The sequence below is a fragment of the Cornus florida genome, unplaced genomic scaffold (assembly GCF_030987335.1).
Source record: "Cornus florida cultivar Cherokee Brave unplaced genomic scaffold, ASM3098733v1 CherokeeBrave_3.0.0_Hap2_Chr05, whole genome shotgun sequence".
Classification (NCBI taxonomy): Eukaryota; Viridiplantae; Streptophyta; class Magnoliopsida; order Cornales; family Cornaceae; genus Cornus; species Cornus florida.
Genome location: NW_026775575.1, coordinates 40,169,794 through 40,196,462, shown reverse-complemented (window position 1 = coordinate 40,196,462; position 26,669 = coordinate 40,169,794). Strand labels below are relative to the sequence as shown.

At 36.9% G+C, this 26,669-nt stretch overlaps 1 protein-coding gene and 1 pseudogene across 4 annotated transcripts in view; both read left to right on the top strand.

Moving 5' to 3' along the window:
* Positions 1 to 9,368: 9,368 nt before the first annotated feature.
* The window catches only part of LOC132306340 (protein IQ-DOMAIN 5), a 31,407-nt gene continuing 14,106 nt past the window's right edge, over positions 9,369 to 26,669 (top strand). For 2 of the 4 annotated variants that reach the window (XM_059803694.1, XM_059803697.1), the window contains exons 1-2: positions 9,369 to 9,568; positions 10,778 to 10,899. The gene's annotated coding sequence lies outside the window, so the exon portion shown is untranslated. Of the gene's footprint in view, positions 9,569 to 9,594; positions 9,671 to 10,777; positions 10,904 to 26,669 lie in introns of those variants that run through there. The other 2 variants (XM_059803696.1, XM_059803698.1) reach the window with 2 other exon arrangements.
* LOC132310611 (small nucleolar RNA R71) lies at positions 21,803 to 21,901 on the top strand (annotated as a pseudogene).

Sequence of the window (26,669 nt, the reverse complement as noted above, 5' to 3'; positions counted from 1 at the left end):
TACTTCCGCAAACAAAAACTGTTGCACCATTTTAATTAATTCACCCAAAAAGGGTAGGGATCGACTTTCGCACAAAATTGATTCTTCTTTTCAGTTATGAGTGGTTGAATATAGAGGGTTAATCCACTTTTAGACAGTTATTATCGAACAACTGAAAGGAAATGCCTTCAAAATGGTCCATTTGTTACCAAGCATAGCTCCCGTATTGAGGCTTTTCACGTGAATATTTCTAATCATCTTGCTCATTAGTCATAAGACTAGTATCCTATATATGAATAAGTCCCGTGTAATGGAAGGGCTATTATTGGTGACTAGGATGTCAAATATCTTGATGACAAACCACTCTATTCCTTATCAGAATCGCACTTGTTGCAGACCGAGACACTGTTAGGTATAAATATAATTGTTCTTCCGATCATGGGACTGAGAGGACCAGCGGATGTTGTATGTACTCTTTCAACTTTAACGGCATTTCCTATTGCTCAGTCCCCCATGCTTGTCTTCTGTGATAACCCTTGATTCTAGAGCCACGGGTGATCAAGTCTGAGCACAGATCCGAGGGATATCAAACAATTAAAGTATTTAATCGAACACAGAATACAAAATGAGTCAAGAATAAATAAATAAGTGGAAAGAAAACTAAATAATAAATTCTTAAATTAATAAATAATTAATTCTCCAAATGAAATATCCAAAATCTTTAATATTATTACAACTTGGGAATCCATTTAATGGACCCCTAATAATAATCCCAACTAAAATAATTGAAAAGAATATAATCCGAAGCTAAAACATAAAGAGAAATCCTACGTAGAATCGTAAGAGTGATGTGGACTGTCTCTGCTCAGCACGAACAAGCTCTATGTCTGAAACTGATGAACACCTGAAAAATAATAGCGGGTCAAGCCCATGAACAAGTTCTTTCTACGACGACCTAAACAGAGACTAAAGAAACTACATATCTATAGCTAATCCATGTAATAACTACATAGTTCATAAATACATATACACACTAAAGGAACCTCACTAGACTATAGGGTTGCCTCAACCTGAATAGTAGGCAACATGCGAAATGCACTTATAGTGGGCATGAGTACCTAGACCTACCAGGGCACACAACTATGCTATATCTAGCTACACAACCTTGAAATATACGCATCCTAACCACTGATCCTGAGGCTCAAGCTCATATCATGGTATATATATATATGTATATAATATATAACCTATCCACTACCAAACTAATCCACTATGTATCATCCAACTTATTTAGCTGGCCTGACATGAATATAAGTAGGACTTAACATTTTAGTTAATCTGTTCACTTACACAAAACTAGGTAGGACTTAACTGATAAGTTAATCCATCCCTAGAATGCTACCATTCCATACTGGTGCATTACATCCATACAATCCGACAGTTGATGTAACAAATAAAATAATGCATCAAATAATCCAGAATAAACATAATAACATAATATCATGCTATCACAGAATAGGAACGACTTATAATTTATTTAAGTTTCCTACATTATATATCTTACACAAACTGATTCTTAAATATGTTGATGTTTTATTACACATTCAAGTAAGCATTCTTCAACTACAATTCATGCTAAACATTTAATCTCAATTGCTAGAACAATTTAAAAGATTAAATCCATTCATTTGTTTAAAACATTCAAATAGCATGCATCGTTATGATTAAGTCTATTTAAAATTTCTTTAAACTCATACCTAATCCCTATTTAATGTTTAGGATTCTTTAAAATCAACTAAGATCAATTTAACACTGTTTACAAAAACTTCCCAGGTAAGGCTCGAGCTTTCCTCTTAATAGCTCGAGCTTTCTATCTATGGCTCGAGCTTCCCGTCCATAGCTCAAGCTTTGCTTCAATAGCTCGAGCTTTACATCCAAGGCTCGAGCTTTTCACCTATGGCTCGAGTTTTTCTTTCAAGGCTCGAGCTTTTCATCTATGGCTCGAGCTTTGCCTCCAAGGCTCGAGCACTGTAACAACGAATCGAACACTGTTTACGCGATTCAATCCAGAATTTCTACTGTGAATCCAATCTTTATTGTTTAAGGATTCTAAGGCATGTTTCTAGGTTCCATCAATACACAGATATGAAAATATATCATTTAAAACATGTAAAAATTCATAAAGAAATCAAATTAAATCCATGAATTTATCAATTCATACAACAAGAACAATTAGGAAATATAATTTATAAAACCTATATTCTAAATCAATTTAATTATAAATTTCAATTTTAATTGTTCTTTAAATAACCCTAAGATTATACTAGAGATATATATTCCACAGATCAAAGGAGAAGTGTAGAACAAGAACTTGCCTTTAAGGATTTGATAAAATCCCTAGCCTCCTTCTTCCTCTTTCTCTTCATTCCTCTTTCTTCTTTCTCTCTCTCTCTCTAAAATATATTACGTGATATATTTCTAGTCCCTTTTTTCAACCATATAGTTATATATTTATAGGCTAAATAATAACCCTACTCCTTTTCCCAATCCAAGTCATATTAATAAAGAAAATAATAAAATTAAAATACTAAAAATGTAACTAAAATATATGTTACGTATAATATATGTATATTCTTTTTTATATATAATATATAAATATACATCATATTATTACTAAATGACTTTTCTTTTATATATATATATATATATATATACATATACAACTATCCATGGGTAATTATCTGTATCCATTAAACCCCTTATCCAAGTAGTCCATGGAACCCAATTGGTTGGCCCATTACTACTAACCATAAAATAAAAATAAAATAAAATAAAAGAATTTATTACAAATAAACAACACCTACAATTTAATTAAACCAACTAATTCAAATAACATTCAAGCACATAATCAGTTAAGTCAAGTAACACGTTTAAGATAATAAAATATGTAACTAAACAATTCAATTAAACACGTAAGCAAATAACCACATAATCAAATAATCACATAAGCAAATAAATAAATAAAATGCAACTAAAATATTTAAAATAATACCAAGACTATCCTTTTAAAATTAGGGGTATTACATCTTCCACACTTCTAATCGCATCAAAGAATAGCTTACATCTTTTTTTCTTTTCTTTTTTTCATTGGTAAATAATAGCTTACATCTATCTGATAGTCTTGAAATTAATCTGATGAGGGCTTCTATTCTCCCTGTAAGGGTTTGTACGTCTTTGAGGCTTTATAGACTTCATTCTGCAACAATGCCTTGGCTTGCGTGGGACTTACCTCAATCCCTCTCCAATTAACAATATGTCCCAGGAACTATCTGGACGAGACTCCGAAAGAACACTTTGTCGGGTTCAACCTCATGTTACATTTACGATTGTGTCGAATACCTCTTGGAGGTGGGTAAGGTGGTCATCATCCCTTTGAATTTTGACCACCATGTCATCAATGTATGCCTCCATTGTTCTTCTAATTTGTTCTTTGAACATTTTATTGATCAATCGTTGGAACATTGCCCCGGTGTTCTTCAGCCCAAATGACATCACCTTATATCAATCTATCCCTTTTTTGGTTATAATGATGTTTTCTCCTCGTCATCCAGTTCCATTGGGATATTCCATTGAGATCTTATTGTATCCTGACTAGGTATCTAGGACAGTTAAATGTTCATATCCCGTTGTTCCATCCACCATCTGGTCCATCTTTGGCAATGGGTAACTATCCTTGGGGCACGCCTTATTCAAGTTGGTGAAGTCAATGTACACTCTCCACTTTCCATTTTTATTTTACATAACCACAACGTTCAAAAGCTATTATGGGTAATGCACCTCTCTTATGAACCTAGCCTCGAGCAGACGTTCGACTTCGTCTTCTATAATTATATTTCTCTCGGGTGCAAATCTTCTTTATTTCTGTCGGATGTGTATGAATTTTTCATCCACTTTTAGCCTATGACGAGTGATTGTAGGGCTGACTCTAAACATGTTCAAATGGCTTTAGGAGAAGACGTTCAGGTTCTTATTCAAAGCTTTAATTAGCTTGCGCTTTTCTTCATCTGTCTGCAACGATTCAATCTTTGTTGTTCTCTCTAGTATATTTGGATTGATCTGCACTTCTTCCACCAGTTCCTCGATGAGGACCTGCTCTTCTACCTTCATTTCATTCTTTGTCTCCCCGAGCAGAGGGCTCTGTAATTACTATTTGGGGTCTCCAAGTTAGGTGATCCATTGCCTTTGTTTTTGGTTTTGAGTGTTATCGCATAGCATTCCTTGACGACCACCTAATCTCCCTAGATGTCGATCACCCCATTCCCCTCCGAGCTCAAGCACCTCATGACCTGGTGCAGGGTGGATGGGACACCTTGCATATAGTGGATCCAGACCTTTCTCATTAACAGGTTATAGGAAGGATGAACATGATCAACAATGATAAAGATCTCTCTTAAGTTCCTCCGCTCTGTACAAACTGGGAGCTCATTACCCCGATGGGTTCCGCTCATTTGCCATCGAACCCCACTGGTGGATTCCCGATTGGCCTTATCTTATTCAAGTCAACCATCAATTGCTCAAACGCCAGCTTAGTTATGATGTTCGCGTTGCTCCCTATATCGATTAAGACCCTTTTTACGAGACAATTCACCTCTATAAGGCTTATCACCAGTGGATTACCATGCAGGGTTTGCACCCTGAGTAAACCAGTTTTCTCAAACCTAATCAACGTCGTATTGCTCTCATGGTGGATCGTGTTAACACTTTTAAGCTTCCTTAACTTGTGGGCTTGCCTAAGGCGGGAGCGATGGAGCTCCTCTAACTCGTCATCGTCCTCTGGTCTCCCGTGAATTGCGTTGATGATCTGAATGGGCTGACTTTCATGAGGGTGTGCCCTAGGGTTCCCCTTGACATGTTCATTTGGGGTGTGCCTATTTCTTGGCCTCTAAATAGCTTATCAGCTCGCCTTTTTGCGATAAACACTTTAACTTGCTTCCTCAAGTTCCTGGACTCATTCGTTTGATGCTCGAAGTCACTATGGAATGCACAATGCTTGGAATGATCCATTTGCTTAATCAGCTGTTTGATCGGTTAGGGCCGTCAAAAATTTCCCTTGTTCTCCTGGTACAACCTCGCCAAGGTTGTCATGAAATGGGTGATTACCTCATCTTCCCGCTGTCTTTTTTTTAGCTTTCCATAGAGCTGCTTGGGCTTGAGGGGCTGGTGTCTTCTAGGAATTCATCCTATCTTAGGTCATTTTTTCCATGGTGACCATTGTTATCTTCTGCAGGCGAACGACTTCTTTTTCCTTTAGTTATATATATCCTTGTCCTCTTGAGTTCAATGTCCCTATGGCTGGTGGAGTTTTCTTTACCAATGATGTATGAAACCTAGTTCGACTGATTATCGATAGCTTAAATGTTTCAACTGTTGTGGTTTGATCATAGTCATCCACCATGCTCATTTCCGGGTTAAATCTAGTAAGGAAAGCTTAGAGTCGTTCACCCTTTTGCTACCTAGCTTATGGTGAACAAGCTTGAAATATCTTTTTGATTCGCTGGCTGCGTACTGGGCATGAACAGATTACAGAGTTTACGAAAGCTGTCACCCGATCCCTTGGGCAAATGTTTGAACTAGCTGAGTGCTAGTCTGGTGAGGCTCGTTGGGAACAACTTGCACATTATGGTATCATCTTCAGTGTCTAGGGCCATTTTTAGCTGAACGTGATACACATGCTCTGTGGGGTCTTTGGTTCTATCAAATGGGGTGAATGTCGGCATGAAGAATTTATTTGGCTTTAGGGATCAGAGTATCTCTTTGATAAAAAGGAGATTCAACAGTCTGAGCAGATGTCATAGCGACTCTGTTGGTCAGCGTTGGGGCTTTCAGTCCCCTTTCTAGCTCTTCCGCTTATCTCCGAGTATGAGTCTTCAAACTTAACTTAGACACTTCGTCGAACATCTGGTCCACAGTAGAGCCCCTTACTGGTAGGAGGTAAGTTTCCACATGCTTTTCCTCCTGAGTCCTTTATTTCGGTCCAAGCTCTCTATGCCGTGGATCTACATGCACAGACCCCGCTTGACCTGGCCGTCGGTACGCATCTTCATTTGCCCCCAAGACCTCCACTGGCGAACGTGGAAGTTACAACATTTCCCTCTGTTCCATTCTATATCTGAGCTCTGCATTCTCATGGCGGAGGATTTTGACAAGCTGAATGAGCTTGTCTTATTGAACTCGTTCATGATCGGAGCTGAGTCATGATTCACTGTAGAAGTTAACAGATCTAGTTTCTTCGTTCCCACAGACGACGCCAAGTGTGAGTACAAAAATTTTTCTCTTTCTATTATAGAAAGTTTTTCTCATACGAATCACTCCCCTTCTTTTTCCTCTCTTTCCCTATTTATACACTTTCTATTTCTGCCCTAGAATGGATGGCTTAAGGCCCAAGTCTTGCCCCTATTGGGCCCAAAACTGACTACCCTTAAGACGTTAATTGGACTTGTGCTTCGTTTGATTGGCCCATGTATGCTTTCTGAATTGTAAGGATCTTTTTTGGGCCGTATTTGACCCAACCCAACCCAAATCGTGGCTCCTGACCTCGACAAATGGTGAATCCTGATTAGTGGGGGTTTCTTGCCTCTGCACCCATGGTAAAACCATTCCTATTAGTACCATTCCTATATTTGCATTAGAAGTGAAAATAAGTGACCAAGCTTATTCTAGGAATGTAATAATATTTTTCCTTCAATCTCACTAGAATTTCACTAATTAACTCATAATCCAATAATTAATTGACTTCCGAACTAGAAACAGTCACTTCTAATCTAGGGATAAAAGACAAAAAGCATGCACAAGACTCAACATTATTTTTGCAAGAGAATAATCATAATTGAAGGCTTTCCAATTCAATTAAAAAAAGGCAAAAAAAAAAAATTCAATTAACTTTAGGAGTGGCTTAAACTTTTCCAATTCAATTAACATAATTTAAGCATATTAACTTTAGGAGTTACCTCAAACTTTGTCCCAAATTTTATCCTTTTAAATTAACCTTGTCCTTGTGTGGAAACTTAAGGTCTGGTATATCACTTTTCACATTGTATCCCTAGAGTCAAAGAGACAAGATCTTAGATAATATATTATTTATGGAATTTAGATGTTTATTTTTTTATTAAATAAATAATTTCCTACATGCGCGTGTCGTGAAATTGAAAATTTTGCCCTCAAGGTAAAAAGAAATCATTTATTTATATGTATAATGTATATTTTATTGGAATGTTTATTCTCACTCATCTTGCACTAGCAGGTGGGCAAGAATTTTTTGCATATCAATCATGGCTAAAGTTAGATATGATTTAGGTATAAAAAAAGATATTACCTTTGTTGAAATGTTTAGTCTTACTATAGTTAGATATGATTTAGGTATAAAAAAGATATTACCTTTGTTGAAATGTTTATTCCCACTCTACTTTATTATCTTACACTTGGTGAGCAAGAATTTTCTGCGCATCAAACATGGTGACAGTTAAATATAATTTAAGTAAAAAAAGAAGAACAAGAAGAAAATTACCAAAAAAAAAAAAAAAATATGACAATCATATCTAATGTCACCATGATTGATGTGAATAAATTTTTTACTCACCAACAAATAGTAAAAAATATGACAATCATATCTAATGTCACCATGATTGATGTGAATAAATTTTTTACTCACCAACAAATAATCAGTTTTATATATATATATATATATATATAACATAATTATTCTTCAAAAGTGAAATACAAATGTTTTTTTTTTTTTTTTTTTAATAATTCTGAAGTGGTAAACACAATTTTGAAGGATTTGGTCATTTTTTTAATAAATAAATCACATCCATCTCTTGTGGTCTATGAAGTATGGACACGGATACGGGATACGGGTACGACACGACACGGATACGGCGACACGACAAATTTCAAAAAAATAGGACACGGACACGGCGGGGATACGCCTATAAAATTATATATATATATAATTATATATTCAAAATATAATTACTAGAATCTTGTACAGATAAATAAAACAACAACAAAGAACAGAATCAATTTCAATAATTTTATCTTTATTATAAGAAAAATATAGACAAGACAAAACAGAAAATAAATGAAAAATAAAGTTGATCCAAATTCCAAATGAAGATGTGCAGAAGAGACATAGGTATAATGAACTAAATATGTATATGAATAAACATATATACTTTTAGTCTTTCACAAAGTTTTGTTCATGTAACTTATATATATATATATATATATATATATATATATATATATCTTGTTCATGAAGAGAGATAATTGAAGAAGAGGAGAGACTGAGAGAGGAGTAAGAGAAAATAAATTTTGTCTCACAAAAGTGTCGGACCATGTGTCCAAGACTCGGACACGTGTGTCTAATAAAAAATAATATTTGGACACTTTACAGAAGTGTCGGACACGTGTCCGAGCTTCGAACACGGGTATCGGTGTCCGAAAAATATCCGACATTGGTATGGGGCTCCTAGGAAGAGTGTCCGTGCTTCATAGCTTGTGGTATAGCCTAATTACATCATCTGCTTCTATTGATTCAAAAATTACACGGGCCTACCTTGTTGGACATTTTAATGGGAAAGTGTGAAAAGAAAATTGTGATTTTACATTTTTATCCTTCCATAAAAACGTTTGTATAACATTTTCTATAAAATATAGGGAAAAGGTGTAATTTTATTGGTCAGGGTTATTCTATTCGTATTCTTTTCAAAATTTAGATATATTTTTTGGTTTTATTTACAAAAAATTCACCACCAATTTATTTTGATGGGACTTAAATTATCACCATTCTTCAAAATCGGATTATTAGCTATATACGGAATAATACGTATTGATTATAATTTATATCATATACTATGTGAACATACACACACAATACTAATTGAACACACACACATAATACTAATTGCAGAATAATTAATCATGCGAATAGTTTTCAGGGACATAGCGACGTTGGTAGAGATTTGAAAATAAGTCTGTAATAGTCTCGCTCTCAAACCGCACCTCTGATTTGAATTGTGCATATATTGTAAAATTGATACAAGACTTTAAAAAAAATAATTAATTATGCCAATACTTTGATCACACTCACATTTTTAAGTTGAGAGGGTTCAAATATCAATCGAACCATTCTCAGAAAATTTTACTTTGGTTAGGTATGTTAGGCTCGACATTGGATCGAGCCAGTGGGGACCAAACGATCCCGTGATTGACTCTTGGTCGCATGCGTGACATCGACTACACCACCGGATCGAAACGACGACGTACCAAAGGCCCTGATTCCCTCACCTCCCCGCGCACGGTAGTAGTAGCCCACACCAATTTATCTTTTCAACCACTGTCTGCACCGCAGCGAGCAAGCTTTTATACATATCCCTTAAAAAATTGATGAGAGAGAAACTAGAGAGAGAAACTAGATATCCGAATTCGGATCCGATGTTCGAAGATCGAATTGTTTGCGAAAATGATGAACAGATGGATATTCACCGAGATTGACTTTGTTGACTGATTGATAGATCCACAACCAAAAAAGGTCCTCTCTCTTTCATTTTTGCTTTTCATATTTGCTTCTCTCTCTCTCTCTCTACATTTCTGCTTCTGTCTCTATCTTCAAAACCCTTCATAATCCTCCCAGGTGAATTTAAGCTTTCCATTCACTTTAAACTATAACTGTATATATATATATATATATACTGCCAATTGCATTTCTTTGTTACTGTCAATCACTATACACCAATTGTGATCTGTCAATCTACATTGTTTATATGCTGAATTGCTGTTCTATTGAGTGTTCAGGCGTATGTCTTCTCATTTCAAGATTGGGTATTCTGAATTTAGTTCACTTTCGTTTCTCAGTTTACAATTCAAAGAAATGTACTTTTCTGAAATTTAGTTTACTTTCGTTTCTCAATTTACGACTCAAGAAATGTACTCTTCTGAATATAGAGTACTTTCGTTTCTCAATTTAAAGTTCAAGAAATATACTGATAGATTGTGCATGTGGATTTTAGTGTGGTTGAACTGTTTGGTATATGTAGTCTGAAATTGTATGAAAATTTCTGAGGTTTATCAACTTGGGGTTTTTCTTGGAACCATCTAACCAAAATATAAGTGGGGTGTCCCCAACCTTAGAATGGGAGTAATCCCATCTGTGTACGCATCTTGCCAATTTTAGTCCTGGGAAAATCTGAAGTGAGGCTGCTGGCTGCAGAGGGTGAAATTGAACCCAAAACCTGTTCTTTCCCAAGATGAGACTTTGGCCAACTGTTTACCCCCTTGGGGTTCTTAGAACCATTTTTCGTGAATATAATGATAAGAAACTGTGGCCATGGTCTAATGAAGTTTGAAATTTATTCAAAATTTACTCACCATTTTAAGCTGCTTCAAATTTAGCAACTATTAGCAAGAAATGTGGAGTTAATGCAGAAACCAATTTGAATTCTTTACTGATGTAGACATTTATGTTTTAATTGAGGAAGTTTCAAGATTTGTATCTACGTTCCTCACTAATGTGGAGAGATGTAAGTTATTGTGGCACTGGTTTGAGTTATAAATGGGATTGAAATTGGAGGCGGTGATGTGTTAGGTACACAGTGGAATACTTTGTACCTATCACATTCTTTATGTGTTTTCCGTTTTGATTTTATATATGGCGGTTGTGTTTTTCTCCTTTTAATGACTACATGTGTTTTTGTATGATCGTGAGATTTTTAAGCTTGCTACGGTATTCTGCATGTTTCAGAGTGAAAATTGAGGGAGTATCGGAAGAACGCATTAGTACTTTGGCAATTGACGGAAGCTATTTCATTGAAGTGATCGGTTTGAAGCGGCAAAGGACTTCCATATTGGCATGGATAATTAAAGGTTGGTAAGTATAATGTCTATAAAGTTCTTCATTGCTAGGGTTTATGTGAAGAAATTCTTAATTTCAAATCACCTCATTATATACTACTGGACTGTTTTTGGCCATTGGAACTTGCTTGATGCTTCCAGTTCCTATTGTACTTTAGTGTCAATTGTACTTCTGTACATAGTAAACTTAATTTTTTCCATTTGATAAATTTTTCTATTTGAACTCATCTTTTGGTACTTGCTGTGATTCGAGTTGTGCTTATTGTGAATAATCTTTTTTCCTGCACTTAAGCTGCCAAACTACTCTTTAATTGGTTTCTTGTGGACAGTGGCCCATTTTTTGTTGAGACAATGGTGGTTGAATCATTTCTTAACAAGCTTAGCATAAAAATGTCCAACTTAAAGGGTACTAAACAATGCAGTCATGTTGTCCTTCTAATTAGTGATGTTTGAGGATATTAAGGCTGAGAGAAAACAATTTCCCTTCTAATTTGTTATGATATCAAGTGAGAGTTGTGCTTACAGGAGCATTAATGGTTGGACGGTTTGGTGATGTGTTGATCTATTGAAAGTTAAATAGGTCTACTTTGCTTTTTGATTGATTTCAAATATTATCAAGCTTTATAACCATGCAACGAATGATATTATGCATAACATGTAAAAGCGAAAGAGAAATAGCCACTGAACTTTTATTTAGACAGTGAAAAACTATGGAGACTTCTATCTAAGGTTAGCCAATCCACTAAGAATAAGGAAGAAGTGCAAACTCAGTATTTTGACAGAGACTTACTCCTGACTGCTCCACCAGACTTAGTAGCTGCTGATTTCTTAGAATCATGCCTAGTTCCTAGTCATGTCCAACTAAACCAGTTGCAGCACTCCTTAGTCTTATGCCTAATTTTCCGAGCTCAGTCGTTACTATCCGTCAATGTGATCAATCACTTGGTATGCCTTCCTTCACCATAACTGCAAGCCAATTCTCCACGAAAGATTGGTGAAGAAGTGATGATGTCTCTAGTGGTTACTTGTGATTTTTAAATTTTTAATCGATATTCCAAGAGCAAATATCACACACTAGTTAATGATCTCATAGTAAATCTGCCAAACTATGTATATAAAATTAATATATCTCTCACAATTCTCTCAAGATTTCACAATTTGAGTGTCGAAGCATGTGAAAATGTGAAATCACAACTTTGTGTGTTGTACATTTGTTATGGAATCTCTAGAGACCTTCTTATAATGTTTAGAAACTATTCTCAAAATCCTAGAATGATTAGAAATCAATTTTAAGATTTTTAGACGTATTTCAGAATTTTTAGAGATGAATTTGACTTGGAAACTCGTGTTTTCCACTCTAGACAAAGTTGGACTGTTGCATGCCTGGATTATGTATTGGTGCTTAAGGGTAGAGTTAAAAATTTTGATTTGGGTAGGAGAACTAAAACTATGTAATTAAAATTTGAAAAAATTACAAAACAATTATAATATAAAATTTGTTTATAATATTAGTCTTAGTATATATATTGAGGAAAATATAATTCAAAAGTTGATAAAAAATAAAAAAATAATAATAAAAAAAACCTATATAAATAGAGATGAAAAACTGAGATGAGAAATAAAAACATAGGGAAGAGGAAACAATAAATTACATGTAAAAAGTGGAGTGGTATGACGGTGTCTAGGCCGTTCCTATATGCCAAAATAATGTAGTGAATGTACGGTTCAAGAAAAGCCTTTTGGGTGAAGTTTAAATTTATAAAAACCACTACCACCACTACTGCTAACTTAGCAAGAGTGAGTATGGATCGTCCCAAGGGATTGGAGGGCTACTAGTAATGGAAACAATGCTTAGGGTTAGTAGGTCGAGTGATCAAAGGTAGTTTGTTTGGTTGATTAAACTACAATAAAGATTAAGCAAGTTCAATATAAAACAAGTAATTAAAGGATAGAGAAAACAAGAGAGAGAGGTCTTGGGACTTAGAGATTACCACTAAGCATCACTTTTCTATACACTCAATTCATAATTAATGAGGGGAAAACATATGTTGCAACAATAGTGAGTGTGTGTGGTTGTTTCAACAAGTATGGATGATCAATTAAGTGTATATTGTCTAAACAACATAATGAATAGCACAATATAACAAACTAAGTCATTAATCCTTCATTTAAGCTCACAATCCAAAACACATCACATAATTATAGAAATATATTACTTGCATTCATAAGTATGGAACATCAAACAACAAGCATGGATTATCCTCCCATTTAACTAAGGTAACTACGCTACATCTAAGCTAATGACATGAAAATTAAACTAATTAAATTAAGGGGGAGGCACAATCCATCAAGAAATGAGTATGAACCATCAAATAAACCACAAGAACATTCTATTAAGCACTATGTCTTGACAATCTCTAGATCTATAGTATCAACACACATAGACATGCATCAACAACACAAGAGATAGAGATAAACACATGAACATCTATTATATAGCATACATAGACATATGGATAGAATGAAATGATCAATTGGAAGAATTAAATCACACAAATCATTGAATAAACAAGATCTATGTATATAAAGATGTCAAAATATATATTACAACACTAATCCCCTAAAAAATACATAAATCAAGGTAAAGAAAGCATGCTTAGGGCTAATTCTAGCCCCAAGAGGATGTCTAGCCACTCATGAATGGTGTCCTCCAACCCTCAAGGGCTATATCCATGGTAGAAATGCTCTTCTTCTTGAAGTAGATGGAAGACCTCCCAAGAATGTGTCTCTAGCCTCCTCTTCTCTTTTCTTCCTCTCTAAGAATAATCAAAAATTGTATCTATCAACTCCTAAAAGCATATATGTAAAAGCTGCTCATAATCCTTATATAGGTAGCTCAAATGTTACACCCAATGGTCTAGGCTCGTATACAAGGGCTCCTCCAATGATTGCACAATGAGATAACTTTTAATGAGCTGGAAATTAATTTAATTCCCACTTGAGAGGGTTCGATCGATCGAACCTATGCTGAGATCGATCGAACTTGGTTGAGATCTATCAAACTTTGGCTAGATCGATCCTCCCATGGCGGCGCCTTTTTGGATAAGGACAGATCTGAGATATTTTGGGGAAAGAGACAAAAGTGGTAAGTAGGGTGGTACAACAGGATAAGATGAAATCTTTTCGATCGATCGGAGAATTGTTGGATCGATCGAACTTTGTGGGATCTTTGGATAAGGACAAAAGAGCTTGGATCCATTTTGGAGAGTCTAGATCGATGAACTTTTGATCGATCGGAGTATTCTTGAGATCGATCAAATATACTGATTTGCACACTTTGCTTCATTCTGCTTCCACTTTGCTCCTTTCTTCCATCCAGCTTGAGTTAGCTTCTTTTAAGCTCTTATTTGGTTGAATTAGCTTATTTTGGGGATAAGCACCTAAAAAGGACAATAACATGAAATTAGTCTAAAACGGGAAAGTAAGATAGATAAAAGTCCTAGAAACCTAAGCTTAAGGGGTTTAAATGCGCACTTTTCAGCGCTCATCACATCTCCAAACTTAAATATTGCTAGTCCCTAGCAATGAACTACAAAGTAAAGGAATGAAATGAATAACTATACAACTATGAATCTAGAAAGCAGTAAATGGATAACGCCACTTTCGTAGGGAACACGATTGCATTTAGCGTATGCAACAAGCCTTTTAAACCCTTAGGTTACCCCTAGTGGATGAGTGTAGTCTCATGAGGGTTTCCAGAAATGATACCCACAAACATTAAGCTCATTATCACAAAAGATGCACCAATATTGCAAACAAGCATTGGGAGAAAACTACCTCAAGTATGCAATTTTTCAACTCTTTCTAAGCAATCTCTCAAAATCTCAACATCAAGCAAAAAAGTGTGGTCCTCCACACATCAAGAAAATGATCATGCAAATCAAAACAATACTAGAATCCTTTTTGAGTGAACCGGCATCAAATGTGTTGCTATCTAAGCCAACTAGAGAAATGATTACATCCTTACCCTTAAACTAGCACACAAATCCAGTACCGATCATCAAGACAAAGAGTGGACCTTTTATTAAAGCTTTATTGATCTAGGTGCGCTTATTCTTTTCACTCGATTTTTTTTTTTTTTTTTTAAATTATTTTTTATCCCTAAGGATCAAAGATGGAAGCATAGTGCAACGTAGTGATCTATTAAGCTTTCTAGCGATCCATGAGGTCGAGCGTTAGGTCAATGACTCCCAAACCGGACGGCTTTAGGGCACTAGGCGTTCAAACACTCCTAAGGACTTACAAGCTCAAATCAACTAAGTTACAAATCAAAACAACCTCCATCTAATCATTTCCCACTTCTCACCTTTTGGGAGAAGTTCTCACTTTTTTTTTATTACTTTTGCAACTTTCAATTTTTTTTTTTTTTTTTTAATACAATTATTAACCTAGAGTTTGGGTCCTCCACCTTTTGGCGCGAGAAGTTCAGTGCTTGATGAGGCTAGAATCCCGGCTACTCAATGAAAAGGGTTTGTTATCCACTTTTGTCAAAATGAAAGTTTTCAATGCACTATTAGCCCAATTGGGATATAACTAATTCAATAATCAACAAAGCGTGTACCCCACAAATGAATGCTAATGTGCGCCTGTGCTAGTGTAGAATTCTAGAGTGAATCTCAAAACAATTACAAAATCAGGATGATTTGGACCACAAATGCAAGCAAGATATCAATCTTTCGAAAAATTTACTCCTAAATTGCATCCACAAAGTATACAAGGAGTATTGGACTCTCAAGTCAAGCAATTTTTAAATTTTAAGTAATATAGTCCTCAAAAGATCAAAGTTATTGCTAGTTATGGACCAATCATAAACAATCCCTCAAATACACAAGTCATGCTTAAAATTTGAATTGAAAGCAAATATTGCAATTAAGACCATTACCCCCAAACTTAAATGGCACAATGTCCTCAATGTGCAAAGAGAATAAAGGAAAGAGTATACCAGTGTGGCTATGGCGAAGAATGGCCGGGTCACAAGTATCCAAAGTGGGTGGTATAACCCCCCAAAACTTGGGATGACTTGTGGTCCTGAAAAGATGACACTGGGAGAAAAGCTGATCAGATAACAAAGGGGATAATAATGGTGCACAGTGGACACGCAAGTGTAAATGGGATAACAAATGAACTAATGAGAGAGAAAAAGGGTGGTCCTGAAAAATTTGGGCAGCACTTTCTCTCACTGAAGTCACTGGGATGCACCTGATAATGGAATCAGTCACAGACAGATATATCAATAGTAGAATATGATATCCAAAAGATCATGTATAAAATAGGAAAATAAAAACAGTATATGGTACATCACAGTAATAGGGCCGACAGACTGGCCGTAAAAATAATATAACTGTATCAAAATAGCAGGAATGTATCACAGATATATAACATGATAAAAGAGAGGAATAGAGATCAGGCAGATGTAGTAGGGCGAGTGGGGCGTGATCCCCTGATATCTTTGGATATGCCCTGCAGTGTAGCTAAGACATCGGAGTGGAGAGATGCCACATCTGACCGAAGAGAGACAACTGCGTCCTCCAAGGTCTGGATACGCTCTCCAAAGCCGGGTGTCTGTGCTGGAGTCTCAGGTACCACTGGATCAGGAAAATGATGTGCATCCTGAGCTTGCTCTGGGAAATGTAACGGTGACCCCGTTGGAGAGTGATGTGGGATCTCCTCCGCTGGAGGCTCCTGCTCCAAGTCTATATCCATATGTATGGTAGCCGCCGGTGCGACTGCTGGATCGTCTACTGCTGTTGCGGCTACTATCTCCTCCTCCTCAGCCTCTTCAGCTGCTGTCACAGCGTCTTCAACAAGACTCTTGATAAGAGCATTGCAGCTCATATTCCAGTCCTTCTTGCCAAAGTGGCAAGCTCCTGTCTCTGGGCGCTCATCTGGACGGAATGGATAGCGCTGATCTCGCAAGATCTGAGTAATAAGGTGGCCAAAAGGAAGGTACTTAGCCCGCTTGGGCTTGGCCTTGCTGATATAGTCCGCGTAGAGCTTCATCATGACGCTCCAATATAAGGCCGGAATAGAAATCCAGTACCCTGTGTAAAAAGCATACATAGCAGTCAAATAATCGCCTCGCCTCTGAATCTTGTGACTAGCCATAAACACGTTTCGGTACAAGACCGAATCGAAGAACCACAGATCATCAGGCAAATAGGTCCGAGTAGCAAATGTCTCGCCCTCACTGTAATGGCCTGTAAGTGCTACAACCATGTCTGCATAAGAAGGCCTCCTCTCCAGAATGGGATAATCGAGCTCAAGCTCAGGAGGGCAAACATGTGGGCATCGACAAGATCTGGCCAGAGTCTCCACTGTAATGCGGATAGGATAGCCATCGATAGAAGTGCGCAGCTCCGTCAGATTACTCGGGGCAGGTCGGAGGTTCTGGAAGAATATCCAAACAAGCCTCGGGTAAACTGGGTATGTAACAAGGGCTAGAATGGCTGAAATGCCCCTCCGGTCTATATCCTCGTAGGCTACCCGGGTTAGAATGTACCGGGAGAAGAAAGAGATGTCGAAAACTGACTCATGCGCCACTGTAAGGTGTGAGTATCTCGGCAGAGGTCTGTCTAAGGCCTGGCCTGGCTGTGTATGAGGTGGAGATGGAGAAGGCGATGGTGTATGCTCAGCCTTATCATGGGATGATGAAGATGCGAAGGCTGAAGACTGTAGTCTAGAGTTAGCTGAGGGGGACTGAGCTGGATCTGCCTCGATATAAACCTCTAACTGCTTCGGTTGCTCAACCTCAACAGGCTGCTCTGAATCCTGGACACGAGATGGTCTTGCCTGATGCTCGGGCTGCTCCTGAATATGGGAGGGCTCGCCTGGCTCCTCTATCCTGGGCCTGACTCGGCATGGATGATGCCTACGGGCAATAGTCTTTACCCTAGCCATGGCCTGTAAAACAGAAAGAAAAACACTTGCAGAAGAAGTTAGTACAGGCATAAAGAAGTGAAACACAGTATATAGAAACATGTATGTCAAATAAGATAGACAACACAGAACATGAATCTACACAAGTGATGATGGAGCTAAATAAACAGTAACATTAAGTGAAGCATGCTAAACAATATAAGTATGAAATGCATCCAATATGGAAAACACAGGCATTGGGCATGTATGAGATACAATGGAATCACAAAAGAGAGTGTGTGAAGTGTGGGATGCAAATCTGTGAAGTTCGATCGATCACAAAAATGTGAGATCGGTCTCTATGAGATCGATCTGAGATAAGTTCGATCGATTTTTGAATGATCGATCGAAAAAAACTTCGATCGATCGAATTGGTACGAGAAATTCGAAAAGTCACAGATCTGTGACGTGGATGGCACGGGGGCACCCAAGCAAGCTTGTGGGGCCCTCTTACACAACAACACAACAAGATTGGTCACTTGTTTGGCCCGTGACCCCCAAATACATGATTTGAATCAAAATGTATAGAAATCTATATACATATATATACACAAACATGGAATCTTCAAATATGGCAAGGATTAAGCATGGCAACTTTAGATCTAACATGTAAAGCTCAGATTCATGAAGATTAAAACTCGAAATCAAAAGAAAAACTCGGGACTTACCAAATCCGAGAGAGAGAGAGGTGGAAATCGAGAGAGATGATGAAATCGGAGATAAGAGATGATGTGAAAGCTTGGGATGGTCGCCAGAGGGTTCGCAGGAGATGGGAGAGGTAGGGTTTGCAGTGGCGAGGGAGATGGGGGCTTAGATCGATGTTGAAATCGATCTAATGACCCTAGGGTTTTATTTTTAAAAACTGGTCCCAACAAGTTCGATCGATCAGGGAAAATTTTCGATCGATTGAAGATAAATCGATCTGAAAAATGTTGAGATCGATCTCCCCTCACTAAATGACAAAATTTTATTTATTTATTTTTTATTTTTGAAATATTTTGAATTTTCGAAAATTAAAAATTAAAATTAAAATTAAAATATTTTTTTGAATTTTTGGAAATAAAACAAAAGAAAATTGTTTTTGGGATTTTTGAAAATTTTAAAATGAAAATAAAATTGGAGTTTTTGAAGATAAAATAAAATAAAATAAACACTAAAAATAAAAATAAAAATAAAATTGCAGTCAAAGTCAAAGTCAAAGTCAAGGTCAACAAGGGTACAGATCGATCGAGAAAATGGTTCGATCGATCGAGAAAATGGTTCGATCGATCGAACAGGTAAAAATCTGCAGACAAGTTCGAACGATGCGCAGAGAGGCCTTTTTCATGGATCTCAAAAAAATTTCTAAGTGTGGAGTGAAGAGCGATCCGAGGAAAAAGTTGGATCAATTTAGGAACTTTCAGATTGATCTGAAGAAATTTTCGAACGATACACAGAAGGCTAATTTATGCAGGAAATTTCAGATCGATGAAATAGAGAAATGATTGGATGTAGGAATGGGTGTTCGATCGATCGATCGATCGAACCTCATTTGAGATCGATCGAACAGGGACAAAATGCCTATTTTCAGAATGAAAGTGCATGCATACTCAATCCAAATCCTAGCTATGTGTATGAATTCCAAAACATATTTAGACGACACAAGAAATGAATGATAAAATAGAAATGAGGGAGGAATAGGGTTGTAAACCCTACGAAGCATTTACTAGTCTTTAACGTCTCTAGCAAGACGTTGGGCTCTTTTAGCCCGGATCAAACATCTTATAATGTATCCCCTCCTTAATGGGGTGATAGGTACATTGAATTCCACCCAACAAACGGTTCCCTAAAGAACTTGTTGGATTAGGTTCAAAGGAATTTGTTGGTCCTTTGTCAATGTGATCTTTGGGCTTCCATGCCCTCTCAAGGCAAGTTTTGAAACATCATTCTTTAGTTTCAAGGTCGAAAATGAACTTTTTGAAGTTTTGGTTTCAAGCAAAGACTCCATTATTTCACATTCATTGTCTAGACATTTTTCTACAACATTTACTTCTTCATGCTTGTCAAATGAATTTGGGGTCGGATTGAAGATATTCAACTTCACTTTCATATGCCCAAATGAGATTTTCATTACCCCCGTCCTACAATGAATGTTGGCATTTGCGGTTGCCAAGAAAAGACGGCCAAGGATGACGGGAATTTGGCTCTTAGGATTTGGAACCGGTTCCGTGTCAATGACAATGAAATCGACCGGGAAGAAGAATTTATCAATTTTAATCATGACATCCTCAATGATACCCTGAGGCTTTTTGATGGATCGGTCGGCAAGTTGTAAAACTACCGACGTCGGTTTCAAGTCTCCTGCGCCTAATTTGACATATACTGAGTATGGAAGAAGATTAACACTTGTTCCTAAGTCTAGAAGAGCCCGATTAATGACATGATCACCAATGATGCAAGTAGTAGTAGGTGAACTGGGGTCCTTAAACTTTGGGAGGGTGTTATGTTGCAAGATTGAGCTCACTTGCTCGGTCAAGACCACTTTCCTAGGTGCTTGGCCCTTGTTCTTCCTCTTTTGGGTGCAAAGATCTTTCAAGAACTAGGCATAAGCCGGAATTTGCTTAATTGCATCCAAAAGTGGAAGATTAATCTTCACTTGCCTAAACATTTCAATGATTTCATTGGTCTTGGTCTTTTGTTTATCAAGATAAATGGATCCTTTCAAGGCATCCGGAAATGGAGCTCTTGGCTCAAAAACTTTTTCAAAACTTTTCTTTGAAACATCATCAACACAAGAATTTTTAAAATCCTTTTTCGAAGCTTTGTTCAATTCATCCTTCAAATCAATTTTGGACTCACTATTCAAATCACTTTCTAACACTTTCTCATTTGAATGATTATGCATATGCAATGAAGGAGGAATATGATGTGAAACGGGACGGGTGTCAACTTTTGGTTGCACCGGTTCACTCTCTTCATTGGACATACCTACCTTGTTGTCCACAATCTTCTCACTTCTCAAGGTTGTCACCGCATTGACATGCTCAATTGTGGGACCTTCCGATGAGGAATGAGTCTCCACAACACATTGTTGCTTTGGTGGGGCATTTAAAGGCATTTTCCCCTTCTCTCTAGCATTTAAGGTACTAGCTGTTTGCCCTACTTGGGTTTCTAGCTTAGCAATGGATTGAGAGTGAGAATTAAGTAATTGAGTGTTCACCTCTAGAGTGCCTAAAGCGGTCAAAACTTTCTCTTCAAAAGCGGGACTCCTAGAATTTCCTTGAGAATATGATGGTTGATTAGGGAAATGAGAATTAGAGAATTGGTTTCCATGTGATTGAAATGATGATGATCTAAAACCTTGGGAACCTTGGCCTTGCATTGGTGGCGGAACATACTTCCCTTGAAAACCACCTTGGGGAGGGTTTGAGCCTTCCCCTTGGCTTTTCCAAGAAAAGTTCAGATGGTTCCTCCAACTTGAATTGTAATGAGTGCCATAGGGATTATTCCCTTGATTAACAAATATAGCATTGACTTGCTTATGGGGCTCACTTTGCAAATGTCCATGGGGACAATTGGAAGTAGAATGTATGATACTTGAACAAGTCATGCAAGATTCATTAGATGCACGATGATGAATATGAGTAGGGGAGGAAGATACTTGATTCGCCGAATTTTGGTTGACCAAAAATTGATCAAACCTTTGAGATAAGGATTTCATTTCGGCGGCTATGTCATTGGAGTTGTCAACTTGATATAAGCCAACATTCTTCCTTCCACCTAGGTTTTTACCATTTTTAGAAGATAAGGACCTATGCATGGAATTTTCACTCATACTTTCAATTGCCACACATCATTTTCATGCTTATCAAGATAAGAACCACCCATAAATGCATCAACCATACCCTTGTGATTATCCGGTAAACTTTCAAAGAAATATTGGACTAGTTGCCACTTAGGTATGTCATGATGTGGGCACTTTCTAAGCAAATCATTAAACCTTTCCCATGCCTCATGAAACATTTCCCCATCCCCTTGAGAAAATTCTCTAATTGAAGTTCTCATGGCATTGGTCTTAGAAACCGGATAGTACCTTTTCAAGAACTCTTTGTTGCATTTCCGCCCAAGAGGTTATCGAAAAAGGCCTAAGATTGTTGAACCAATATTTTGCCTTGTCTTTAAGGGTGAAAGGAAAAAGTTTAAGTCTTAAAACTTCTTCCGGCATGTTTGTGTATTTCACGGTGGAACACACTTCAAAAAACTCATCCAAATGCTTATAAGGTTCTTCACTTGGAAGTCCATGATAGTTAGGAAGCATTTGAATGGTTTGTGGTTTGATTTCATAGTGATATGCTCTAAATGGAGGCAATTGAATGCAAGTGGGTGCATTATATTAATTAGGCACATAATGGTCTCTTAATGCAATGGGAGGATTTACAATTGGTGGTGCTACACGAACACCTTGATTAGCTTGAACCTTGGGAGGTTGTGGAGCAAAGATTGGTTAAGGGATTCCCAATGGAATTTGGCCTTGTTGTTGTGGTGGAATGAATGGTCTAGGCATGTCTAATGGTACTTGGACATTTTCATGATGCACATTAGGGTGGAGGATGCCTTGTTGGTCTATGTGACCAAGGTCCTCCACATGGTCGTCATTCAAATTTTCCATTGGTGAAATGGAGTGATGAGAACTACCTCTTCCCCTAGGATTATGAATAACCGATTCAAGATGAAAATTAAGAGGGACAAGAGTAGGATTTAATGACCTACGACCATGCATGCACTAGCAAAGACAAATAACAAGAAATAAGCAAGTGACAAACACTTCGCCCCCACAATAAATCAATCAACAAATCTTCACATACAATGATCCCATACTCCCATGCTTGAACAACATACAAAGAAAAGTAAATAGCCTCCACGCGGGCTCACGATTTAACTAAGAAATGGAAAACAAGCCTCTACGCGGGCCGACGATTTAACTACAGCTTGAGTTAGAAAGATCTCACAAAGGGTCCTTAAGCAACTTCAATTCATTTTCAACTTCCAAGCTTTGCTATGCTTTGCAATTTTTTAGATTTTTAGTCCTTTTTGTGTTTAGCTTAGCTCCTTGCTTTGAATTCTCTTTTGCTCAATATCCTTCACTCAATTCACCTAGCCAAATAGGAACAAACATAATAAGTAACCAAAAATAAAAATAAAGTAAAGACACGATCAAAAGAGTACTAATTCCTAAATGTTTCCAAAACACGGCATTGCCAATTCAGTCCCCGGTAACGGCGCCAAAATTTGACGACATTCTAGGCCGTTCCTATACGCCAAAATAATGTAATGAATGCACGGTTCAAGAAAAGCCTTTTGGGTCAAATTTAAATTTATAAAAACCACTACACCACTACTACTAACGTAGCAAGAGTGAGTAGGGATCGTCCAAAGGGATTGGAGGGCTACTAGTAATGGAAACAATGCTTAGGGTTAATAGGTCGAGTGATCAAAGGTAGTTTGTTTGGTTAATTAAACTTCAATTAAGATTAAGCAAGCTCAATATAAAACAAGTAATTAAAGGATAGAGAAAACAAGAGAGAGAGGTCTTGGGACTTAGAAATCACCACTAAGCATCACTTTTCTATACACTCAATTCATAATTAATGAGGGGAAAAACATATGTTGCAACAATAGTGAGTGTGTGTGGTTGTTTCAACAAGCATGGATGACCAATTAAGTGTGTATTGTCTAAACAACACAATGAATAGCACAATATATCAAACTAAGCCATTAATCCTTCATTTAAGCTCACAATCCAAAACACATCACATAATTATAGAAATATATTACTTGCATTCATAAGTATGGAACATCAAACAACAAGCATGGATTATCCTCCCATTTAACTAAGGTAACTACGCTACATCTAAGCTAATGACATGAAAATTAAACTAATTAAATTAAGGGAGAGGCACAATCCATCAAGAAATGAGTATGAACCATCAAATAAACCACAAGAACATTCTATTAAGCACTATGTCTTGACAATCTCTAGATCTATAGTATCAACACACATAGACATGCATCAACAACACAAGAGATAGAGATAAACACATGAACATCTATTATATAGCATACATAGACATATGGATAGAATGAAATGATCAATTGGAAGAATTAAATCACACAAATCATTGAATAAACAAGATCTATGTATATAAAGATGTCAAAACATGTATTACAACACAAATCCCCTAAAAAATACATAAATCAAGGTAAAGAAACCATGCTTAAGGCTAACTCTAGCCCCAAGAGGATGTCTAGCCACTCATGAATGGTGTCCTCCAACCCTCAAGGGTTATATCCATGGTAGAAATGCTCTTTTGCTTGAAGTAGATGGAAGACCTCCCAAGAATGTGTCTCTAGCCTCCTCTTCTCTTTTCTTCCTCTCTAAGAATAATCAAAAATTGTATCTATCAACTCCTAAAAGCATATATGTAAAAGTGGCTCATAATCCTTATATAGGTAGCTCAAATGTCACACCCAATGGTCTAGGCTCGTACACAAAGGCTCCTCTAATGATTGCACAATGAGACAACTTTTAATGAGCTGGAAATTAATTTAATTCGCACTTGAGAGGGTTCGATCGATCAAACCTATGTTGAGATCTATCGAACTTTGTTGAGATCTATCGAACTTTGGCTGGATCGATCCTCCCATGGCGGCGCCTTTTTGGATAAGGACAGATCTGAGATATTTTTGGGAAAGAGACAAAAGTGGTAGGTAGGGTGGTACAACAGGATAAGATGAAATCTTTTCGATCGATCGGAGAATTGTTGGATCGATCGAACTTTGTGGGATCTTTGGATAAGGACAAAAGAGTTTGGATCCATCTTAGAGAGTCTAGATCGACGAACTTTTGATCGATCGGTGTATTTTTTAGATCGATCGAACATGCTGATTTGCACACGTTGTTTCATTCTGCTTCTACTTTGCTCCCTTCTTCCATCCAGCTTGAGTTAGCTTCTTTTAAGCTCTTATTTGGCTGAATTAGCTTATTTTGGGGATAAGCACCTCAAAAGGACAATAACACGAAATTAGTCTAAAACGGGAAAGTAAGATAGATAAAAGTCCTAGAATACCTAAGTTTAAGGGGTTTAAATGTGCATTTTTCAGCGCTCATCATGGTAAAGAAAAAGCATTGTAAAAGAATTAATTTTCCTTTGGAGGCTCCCTCTAGCTCTGTCCTTGCCGATGCTCGACACTTTGGAGTCCATGTATTTGTTCATGTAAAAAAGGTGTACTGGTGCATGACTTTTTGGGGTGCTCAATAAGAATCTGTAAACAATTTGACTCTGGGTACTTTCTTAAGTGCCAAACGAACCAAAATGAAGTGGATAATATATTGTTAAAAAGTTTTTCAATTCTACTTTCTTTCATGTATATAATTATTTACGATTCCAGAAAGAGAGATGTGTCAAATTTGGTCTACATATAACACATAATATGAATATCGTCTTTAAGTCCGCTCAAAATCTTGTTATAAGATTTTCAAGTCGGAATAAACACTCAAGTAAAAGGAAGATAGGGTATGTATCCAATCATATGAGCAAAGCGAGACAATAACACAAGGAAAGCGGATAAAAGCAAGTGAGATCAGAACCAGGCGAGCATGAAGGAATGGTTCCCTCTCCCCGTGTAGGAGAAGTTTCATGGGTCCTTTCTGCCCAGGTGCAGATAGGTAGTCCGCATCTTCAACTCATCGGATGCTGGCATAAATATGCTTACAACCTAAGACTTTATTTCCTGTAAAGTAACTTCTTTAATATGATATATATATATATATATATATATATGTATAATTTTGGTGGTAAAATATTCAAATAGTATTTTGGTTATGAATTGCGTTATATTGCAATGCCAAAACATGCTGAAAGATTCTAATCCTGTGAGAAAAAAAGTAACAAAATTCTGTTTCATTCTTATGAAAATTCCAGATTGGTTCAAGTATCGTGCCTATTCTGGTATGTTTTTGGATATTTCAGGAGGAAATTGATTCCTTGGCTGGTTCGCTGTAGGAAAATTGATGTTTGGTTCTTTTGTAATCATAATTAACTTTATAGGCATTTTGTAAAAGCACTCTTCTACAAATACGTTACTTATCAGAAGATAAAAATAAAAAAGGGAAGATTATTAACAGGTTTCCTTTAGATTTTTTTATTATCCATTATTTCTAAATCAGTAATTGGGATTACATTGGTGGGAATATTGGCCAGTATGTCTCCAACTTGTATTTCAATGACAGGTAAGGCGGTCAAGCTACCTGCGCCCGTGTGGTCCAATCGTTTAACCGCTCTTTCTAAGAGACGAGAATGTAAATAGAAAACATCCCCTGGGAAAGCCTCACGGCCTGGTGTCGGTGTAACAATAATGACATTTGTCGATATGCCACCGCATGTTTTCTAAAAGCATTATAGATTGTTAATGCGTGCATTCCCTTGTTGCGGAAATATTCCCCCATGTCAAACTGAACCCTTATCCCACATCAATTTAAGCGTCTCAGGGCTAACTCAGTACCACCGAACAGACAAGTCATTGATGGTTTCCTTTATATCTTAATGCACCATCTAGGTGCTTCAACATATCAATTTGAAGGATTTTCTCTTGGTAGAAACCCTAGCTACAAGCCTTGGTTTCATTGATCATGACTCCAGCTCTCCACCTTTCTGTGTTTGTTATCAGCCAGCTCATAGGTTTCTTTATTGCTTTATTAACATTAATAGGTTTTCATCTTTTGGAGTTTCTTTATTTTTTCAAAATAATTTAAGATTCGCCTCATTTTT